This window comes from Rhinopithecus bieti, unplaced genomic scaffold, assembly GCF_001698545.2.
Source record: "Rhinopithecus bieti isolate Rb0 unplaced genomic scaffold, ASM169854v2 scaffold_28846, whole genome shotgun sequence".
NCBI classification, from domain to species: domain Eukaryota; kingdom Metazoa; phylum Chordata; class Mammalia; order Primates; family Cercopithecidae; genus Rhinopithecus; species Rhinopithecus bieti.
In genome coordinates, this window is record NW_016813231.1 from 387,094 (window position 1) to 396,444 (window position 9,351).

The 9,351-nt window shown below is 37.6% G+C and overlaps 1 pseudogene; it reads left to right on the plus strand.

The window, feature by feature from the left end:
- The first annotated feature begins 270 nt into the window (after positions 1 to 270).
- LOC108512570 (rRNA-processing protein FCF1 homolog pseudogene) lies at positions 271 to 847 on the plus strand (annotated as a pseudogene).
- Positions 848 to 9,351: the final 8,504 nt, after the last annotated feature.

Genomic DNA, 9,351 nt, shown 5'->3' on the forward strand with positions numbered 1-9,351 from the left:
ACTCGCCTCGGCCTCCCAAAATGCCTAGGCAGTTACTTTCTTTTTTAATATGCAAGTGGGTGAGTCTCACCTTCAGAGACTACGATTTGATTGATTTGGACCATAGGCTGGAAATAGGCATTTTTGCAAGCTGCCTTGATGAGTCTAACACACACCCACTGAGTTGAACCACTGATGTAGAGCAACTATTAACCCAAGGGGAAAAGTTATTCCAAACATTTTTCTAAATAATCTAACAGGTAAGGATTCCGGAAGAAGTAAGAGTATGGCATGAACATAGAGAAGCAACAAAAAGCAAGGAATTATGCAACCATAAAGTGAATGCTCAGTCTCAGAGATCAGAGGCTTAAAGAAAGGATAGATTAAAACCTAAAAAGAAAGGAAAGAAAGATACCAGCATGCTGAAGAAAAGAGAAGTTCCCAACCCTCTTCTTGCTTATTCTTACAATATAATACACAGCTGGGCCCACCTTAGCACATCCTAATTGATACCAAGTTTATCAACTCTTCCATTAATGCCAAACTAGAGTTAGCACAGTTAATGATGAATTGTCTATACCAAGTGTATCCCTTGTATAACTGACTGTGTAATGGCTAAAATTGGGAAATGGGGCAGAAGTATTGGGTGGCTCTAAGGATCATCAAGGATTCAAGATTACCTTGTACACACACACAAAGGAACCTATGCAGATGACAGTTTAGAACAGAGAGTAACCCCAAACGACTGTGTTACATTGTGGCCACAGTTGACGGAGACCTTAAACAAGGAATCTAGAAGATTTCTAAACATAGATACAACATCAGGTGGATGCCAAATGATTATGGAGCCCCTTTTCTAAGTTTCTAAGAGTTTCTAACTCTTAGAAAATGAGGTTCTTCTGCCTTCCTGTGATCAACTTTCTCTGTTGCCAGTTAATGCTGGAGCATGAATTATTAATCTATTCATCAATTTGCTCTATTATGAGCTGGTATGATTAAATACTCACTTTTTTATGCTGTTTTGAAAAAAAAATCTAACAGGTGAAATAGATTCGAGAGTGCAGGATGGAGTTGCCAGAGAAAGCTGCAAAGGAACTCTTAAGTTGGCACTGATGCTGAATGAAGTTTGAGTGAGAGGAGAAGAGAGAACAGAGAAGGGAACAAAGGGTGGAATTAGCTTGGTCTTGGGTGGAGGCAGCAGGGAGACAAAGCATATGCCTTTCTTCTTGAGCACAGAAGGTCCTGGGAATTAGGCTGCAGCAAGCATTGCCAGCCCCATCTGGCCCACAGCTGCTTCTGGTAATCATCCAGGTTTATCTCCTGCCAGTCCAACAGAATTCCTGATGAGTAGTTGAGCTCAATAGCTCAGTTCCACTTCAAGCTCTGAATCTGGGATATGCCAATGAATAGCATCTGAACTCCATGAGAACCATGGAACTCACTTAGTGCCCACCCACCCTCCATAACATCTGCATCATATCTCCTAGGAAAGTTTTAGAAGAAATTAATATATTTATATTCCGAAAACCAAAATAGATTTCTTAGAAGTATCATGCCAGGTATGTTCCAATTATTTCTCATCCCAGGTACCAAGCATCACTGTTTCTTTGGCAGTTCCAACACTCACCACCCAGTGGTGGACCATGAACTGGGACCCAAAAATCATTCCCAGCCAGCTTCTAGACTCAGTTTTGCGAAACAAGTTGATCCCTGGTTTTTCAACCACAAAACATATGTTAAAACTTTTATTTTATTCCCTGGAACATATTACCAAGTGAAATGAAGCAACGCATGTAGTATTTCTAAGGGATAGGTCATTTTAAAAACGTTGCACCCTACTTACTAAGTAATAAAAGTTACCACCTACACCACTTCCAGTATTACTAAACTTACATGAATACAAACATCTTCCTAGAGTAGATGCACTATTACTCACTGAAGCTGATTTATAATAAAATAAAACATAAGGGAAAGAACACTGAAAGAGTCCTGAGTACTATTTTTGGGTCCTGCTACAAACTGCTTATACTAATTACCTTGAACTGTTACCCTAACTTCTCTGAACCCTATTTCCCTCATCTATAAAGTGTTAAAAGTAAACTAAAAACACATATAGGTCATTTCCAGGTCTGACATGTCTAGACTCTTGGATCTAGATTGCTTAATTCCCTGGAAACACCTTGTGTGGACCAACTGGGAACACAGAATCATTTCAGGGACTATAGGAAGTCACTATACAAGTAGCATTACAAGGCTAAATACACCTATTAATTTGCCACTTGTTTTCCACTAAATCTCCATTTTAATTTGACATTAGTTCTAATCCCAACCTGCTAAAATATAATGAGAAACCCATGTCCTTGGCAGCTAATCTCCAAATATGGCCCCTAAATGAGCCCTATCTTGCACTGTTCACATCTTTACGTAGTCCCCTCCCCTCTCTCCCTGTTTAACCAATATAATGCAACTGAAATGATGTTGAGGGACTTCCAGGCCCAGGATATAAGAATCTTTGCACATTACTCCTTGGAACACTTGCTCTGGGGGAAGCTAGCTGTCATCTAAGAAGTCTGACTATCCTCAGATCACCAATGCTATAAGGAAGGACAAGCTAGTCATGTAGAGAGGACACATGGAAAGAGAAAGATGTCTGACTAGAGCCCATCAGTTCCAGTCATCCCAAATGAGGCTCCACACATGTAAATAAAGAAGCCTTCTTGCCTATCAGCCCACTCAAGCCTTCAGATGACTGACTCCAGGCCCAATAGCCATCTGACTATGTAAATAAAGAAGCCTTCTTGCCTATAAGCCCACTCAAGCCTTCAGATGACTGACTCCAGGCCCAATAGCCATCTGACTATAACCACAAGAAGAATCAGATGAGAATCACTCAACCGACCCCAAGCAACCAAGAGAACTATAAGAGATAATAAATTTATTTTAATATAACTGTAATAATAAATGGATGTTTTGAAGTGATTTTTCTTTACAGATAATAGATCAAATCAAACAATATCCCAAGACCCCAAATTTCTACTCCCTTTTAAATATTCTTAGAAAAACCTGTGACTATGTAAAAGGAAGGTTGCAAAGTGATCTTTATTGCAACATTTTTTGCAATGGCAAAAAAACTGGGGAGAAATGTTCATCAGCAAGAGAATAAATAAACCATTATGGTATATCTTTATTGGGAATACTAATAAACAGCAGTTAGGAATAGTGACTTGCAAACATGGACAAATACCCAGAGTTACATCATTCAGTAAAAAAAAATACAAACTGATATTTATTATTTAAATATAATTTTGTTTAAAATGTATTTTATGTTCCTATATCTGGACCATAAGAAAGAGTGACAGAGAAGGTATAGTACATTGCATGGTAATAAATGCTAAGATGAAAAATCAATCATGGAAGGGAACAGGATTTTCTGGGGGTATATGCTTTTTTAATAGGCAGATGATATGGTTTGGCTGTGTCTCCACCCAAATTTCATCTTGAATTCTCACATGTTGTGGGAAGGACCCAGTGGGAGGTAATTAAATCATGGGAGCAGGTCTTTCCCATGCTGTTCTCATTACAGTGAATAAGCATCACAAGATCTGATGGCTTTATAAAGCAGAGTTTTCCTGCACAAGCTCTCTTTTTACCTGCTGCCATCCACGTAAGATGTGACTTGCTCCTCCTTGCCTTCTACCATGATTGTGAGGTCTGCCCAGCCACGTGGAACTGTAAGTCCAATAAACCTCCTTCTTTTGTAAAATTGCCCAGTCTTGGGTATGTCTTTATCAGCAGCATGAAAACAGATTAATACAGCAGAAAAGTCTGAATAAGAAAACTACATTTGAGCAAAAGCCTAAAGGAGGTAAAGAAATTAGCCATGAAAGACATCTGAGCAAAAAGTGTTCAAGGCAGAGAAAGCAAGTTCCACCCTTCTTGTAACCCTAACTGGGCACTGATTTTACTTAGTAATTTTGAAATCTTCTTCTCTAAATTTGACATATTAATGTATTTAAAAATAAAAATTAATACAAAATACCATTTTAAAAATTGAGTAATATTCCTGAAGATGCTAAGACATCTTCTGAAGTGCTGATGCAGGAATATAAATCACCAACCTCAAGACTGCATACAAAATGTATACTCTCAAAAATCTATTAGTGATTTTAAAATTCTCATTAAAGCAAATAATCTAAATATCTAGGTGACCAAGTCCCCCAATATAAAGTTACTTAAGCATAGGCATATTCACAATTACTTCTCTATCATAGGCAACCATCCATTGTCCTTCTTCTTTCCAAGAAAAGATCTTCACCAGAGTATATCACACATCACACTATTCTGAATCAAATATTCAGTTGCAAATAGGTAGTTTCCAGGCAGAAAGGACGTTGCCTAAAAGCTGTCCATATTATAAACAGTTCCTCTTACCTCCACTTTCTTCCTTTTCTTTGCAAGAAGAATGCCCATCACTTCTTTTTTAGGAATGCCCATCACTTTTTTTTAATCTTGAGATCTAGATCCCTAGTTCAAAGAATTTGTAAGAAAAAACTCAGCTCATATATCTGAATCTGTCCTAGAAGTGACATGCGGGGATAATAATTTATGAAGGAAGCAATTTTTAAATTTCACCTGGCTTTTGCCACAGCCTTCTCACTTTTCAAGAGTTTCCTTATTGATTAGGGTGTTAAATGGGATTTCTGGCTGCTTCAAAGTGTAAGATACTATTGGGCCCTTCTAAATTCCACAGATGATGCCCTGGCAGCAGTATTAAAGGGAGACGCTGCTGCATCACATTCACATGTGAGTCCCTTACAGCACTCCTCTGCCTTCGGGAGGAAAATTCAGCATTGGGCCAGTGAGAAGCCAAAGAGCCCTGGGAGTCATACATGTATTCCCTGGGGTTCTAGAGTTCCCATATGAATTTTAAATTCTAAAAGAATTACATAGGCACATTGTAGAGCCTCTGGATGACCACCATATTATGAAGTATTGCCCCACAGTATTGCCTTTGTTTGCATTTATGGTCTCTTTAGCATCTAATAATATCACTTTAATTATCATGAGATAGTGAGAGAGGTGCATAATTATGGTAGATCTCATTTTTAAGCAGAACCTTTATTAAAAATCAAATTGCATAAACCTAAAATCAAATAGATTATATTAAAAGGAAAAGTAATAAACACTCAAAGCTTATCCCTTCCTAATTATTTTACTATTATATATACCCTTGAGATTATTTACATCTAATGTATCTGTATGGAGAAACATGGTGAATGGTTTCAAACACATGGAATGGTGTGCTACTGCTCATTTTTTCCCGTTCTTTATTCAGTGACATCATGGTAGCTTGAAATCAGCAAACATTGCAAATCAGGATTTGACTTATTGCTTCTTGATTGGCTAGACCTAAGAAAGTGGTAGGAAAATGTTAACAATGGAGATTAAATTTCAAAGTGTGTCTTAAATTTTTTTTAATTAAAAAATATTCCTCCAGTATTCAAACACTATTAGCTGATTCAGGAAGTTGCTCACAGTATTGATTTTTTTAAAAGTGAACTTCCAACATACATCTTTATCATTTCACTTTGATGTTACATTAATGTAAACAAAAATACCATTCAATATTCAGATAGGAACTACACTTGTTCATGAATTGCACGGATCGATTTTATAAGACAAAAGAACTCCCCAAAATAAAAAAAAAAATTCTGTGAGAATCAATTAGCTATATGAAATTTACAATACAGATTATGTGTGCTACACATCCTTTATGTTATCAAACTTTGGTTTTTGTCAAAGAGCTAGTAAACATTTGCCACCACACCACTGGATGTATGTATATTAAAATAATGCATTGATATAAACTAAAGAACAAAAGACAACATGTGAATATAGATTTTGCTATAGTAATTCAGGATAAAATAAAACTGGAAAAGAATTGGGTCATGTGATTTAACAGAAATGCTAAAGCCAAACATTTTGAACTGTAACAATAGTACCATATTCAGACTGAAAGCAGAAATTTAATTTTTATAAAACAATATCATATGCCAAATTAATATTATTAAATATCTCAGTTTATTGGATTTTTATACATTTAATATTGAAATTTGCTTTGAATTTCATAGTTCTGTAAGAACTAAAATCATTCCTCCACTCATTCATTCCCCAGCAAATGAACTGATATAGTTAATATATGCCAGACACTAATTTAGGTGCTGGGTTATATCAGTGAACCAAATAGAAGAGTTTTGTTTATTTCTATTTTGTTTATATTTAAGTACTATTCTAATACAGATTATAGTTTAACATTGGATATTTATAATTTTTTCTCAAAAAAAGACTGTACATTACTCAAATTTGACCAAAAAAAAAAAAATACTAAAGCCTTTTTCAGAAGGCAGACTGTCTATAGCCTGTTCACTGCAGAGAGGGCTGAAAAGTGACAAAGCATAAAACTCAGTCAAAAGTAATGGCTAAGGATGGTGGAGTCTGGCCTTTGCTACCATTTTCCTTTAACGTGTACATTTATTTGTAAATCACTGTCTTAGTCCATTTATGCTGCCATAACAAAATACCACAGACTAAGTAATTTATAAAGAAATAAAATTTATTTCTCATGATTCTGAAGGCTGGGAAGTAAAAAATCAAGGTCTGGCCTCTTGCAAGGGTTGCTCTCTACTTACAAGATGGTGCATTAAATGCTGTGTCCTCTAAAGGGGAGGAATACTTTGTCCTCACATGGCAGAGGATAAACGGGCAAGAGGGCCAACCTGCCTCTGTCAAGCCCTTTTATAACAACATTAATCTATTCCTGAGGGTAGATCCCTCATCTCCTAAACACTTCCCAAAAGGCCCCACTTCCCAACACAATTGCATTGGATTACATTTTCAACACATGAGTTTTAGAGGACACACTCGGACCACAGTAATGATCAAAAGTAGACCACCCTCAGCATTTATGATGTCTGAAATAATCTCATTGATGATTAAACCCTTTCACCTAAAGCATTTTCCCATTTTGAAAGGACAGGGTTTTAACAGAGTAATTTAAAATAGCCAGATGTGGCTGGGCATGGTGGCTCACCTGTAAGCCCAGCACTTTGGGAGACCAAGGCAGGTGGACCACCTGAGGTCAGAAGTTCAAGACCAGCCTGGCCAACATGGAAAAGCCCCATCTCTACTAAAAATACAAAAATTAACCAGGTGTGGTGACCTGCACCTGTAGTCCCTCCCTTCAGGAGGCTGAGGCAGGAGAATCACTTCAACCCAGCAGGTGAAGGTTGCAGTGAGCTGAGATCATACCACTGCACTCCAGCCTAGGCAATCGAGTGAGACTCTGTCTCAAAAAAAAAAAAAAAAAAAAAAAAAACCATACCTAGATGTATTAATCAGGGTTCTCCAGAGAAACAGAACCAACATGATAAACAGACATAGATAGATGGATGGATGGATAGACAGATAGATAGATAGATAGATAGATAGATTTTAAGAAATTGGCTCATGTGACTGTGGAGGTTTGACAAGTCCAAAGGTAGGCCAGCAGGCTGGAGACGCAGGAAAGAGTTGCAGTTTGAGTTCAGAGGCAGTCTGATGAATACCCTCTTGCTCAAGGGAAGTCAGTCTGGTTTATGAAGGTCTTTAGCTAACTGGATGAGGCCCACCCACATTATATAGGGTAATCTACTGTGCTCAAAAGCCATTGCTTTAAATGTTAGTCTCATTCAAAAACACCTTCTGAAACATCCAGAATAACATTTGACCAAATATCTGGGAACCAGGGGGCAACCAAGTTGACACAAAAAATTAAGCATCATGAGTAAATTCAGCATTTATTGCTTAGTCAATAATTCGCAAAATGTGTATGAAAATATTTAGAATGTTATTATTACCTTTATTCTGAGATAAGGAATCACTTCTGGGAAATAATTGTAAATTGAATTCAACCCTGACAAATAACCATGAATTGGATTCCATGGTATTTAAATTTCTTTTAGGTTTTCCTCTTGTCGTTAAATTAATTTGAGCTGTAACAAAAATTGAAAGCAAATTAAACTGAAGCTATTAAAGAGTAATTTATACACAAAAGGAAAAATGAAAGTATTGAATTTGGGAAGGAACATAAAGAAATAAAAGTAAGTTGATGCACTATCAGAGTTGTCATTTTAAGTTCTTTCAATAAAAATAAGGGCACAATGGTAATTTAAACACACACAGAGACACAAGACAGGAAGAGCTAAAGAATAAGAGAGCCAAATTCTGCCAGCATGTCAAAGGAAGGAATTGCTAGGGAGGATCAGAAAACTGTAGAACAGAAATGAAGTCTAACTGTGAGTGATGAAAGAACTACAAAAGTTCTCGGTACAAAGAAGCAGCCAGAAAGAAAGGCATCCCATAGATTGCCTTGAGCACATTTGGCCTCTGAAGCAATAAATGTGCTGAGGTTTAGGGCTGAAGAGACAATAAAGACAGAGTCAGAGGGCAGTCAATGTGTGTAAATCAGTGACCGATGCATTTTCTCATGCCTTGTTCCCTATGGCTCCAGGCCTCAACTGGAACCACATGCCATTTCCACTGAAGGCCAACTTGGCAAACAGCATGTCACTCTCTACCTACATTTAAAAATATCCAGCTGAGAAGAATTATCACTGGAGCTTAAATTAAATAGCCCAATCATGACCAAATATAAACTTTCCATTTTTGTATTGTACAAGACGACTTTTTAAATTTTCCTTTAAAATGAGACAGCTATGATCTATGATCAATATGGTGGACACTGATTGGTGCTTCCCCAATTCCCCAGGACTGCTTCTGCCATCCCCACATATCCTTCCTCAGGCTTTGATGTGCTTTTACCTCCAAAGTTCTCTATGCAGGACTGTCTTCCACTAAGTGCTCTTGAGTCCTGGCACAGCTTGGGCTGCAATAGCAGGGAGCCACAGAAACACCCAGAGGTTTACCTTTGTACCTCCCAACCTTCATCCTCCAGCCCAGGACTAGCAGGGAAATATGGAAGCCCATCTCCTCCCCTCAAGTCAAGACAACTCTGAGATGCATCTTCTACTCAGCAATGCCACTGCAGGAATTCACTACACCCTCCCCAGGACTTTGCCTGAAACTAGCCCCTTGCTTGACTTCTGACTTGCTCTGTCCTACCTCCCTCGCACCCTTAACAGTTTCTCCTGGAAACACTTCCCAGTAAATCACTTGCACAGACAATCCTTGTCTTAGACAACTAGTGAAAGATGATTCTACAGTTTATATTCTTTAGGGCTTTAAGATTCTGTCCAAACAATACATGCAAAACAAGATAAACAAATCCAAGACTCTGTTATAATGAGCCCTTGATTCTGTAAGTCATAAACAGTG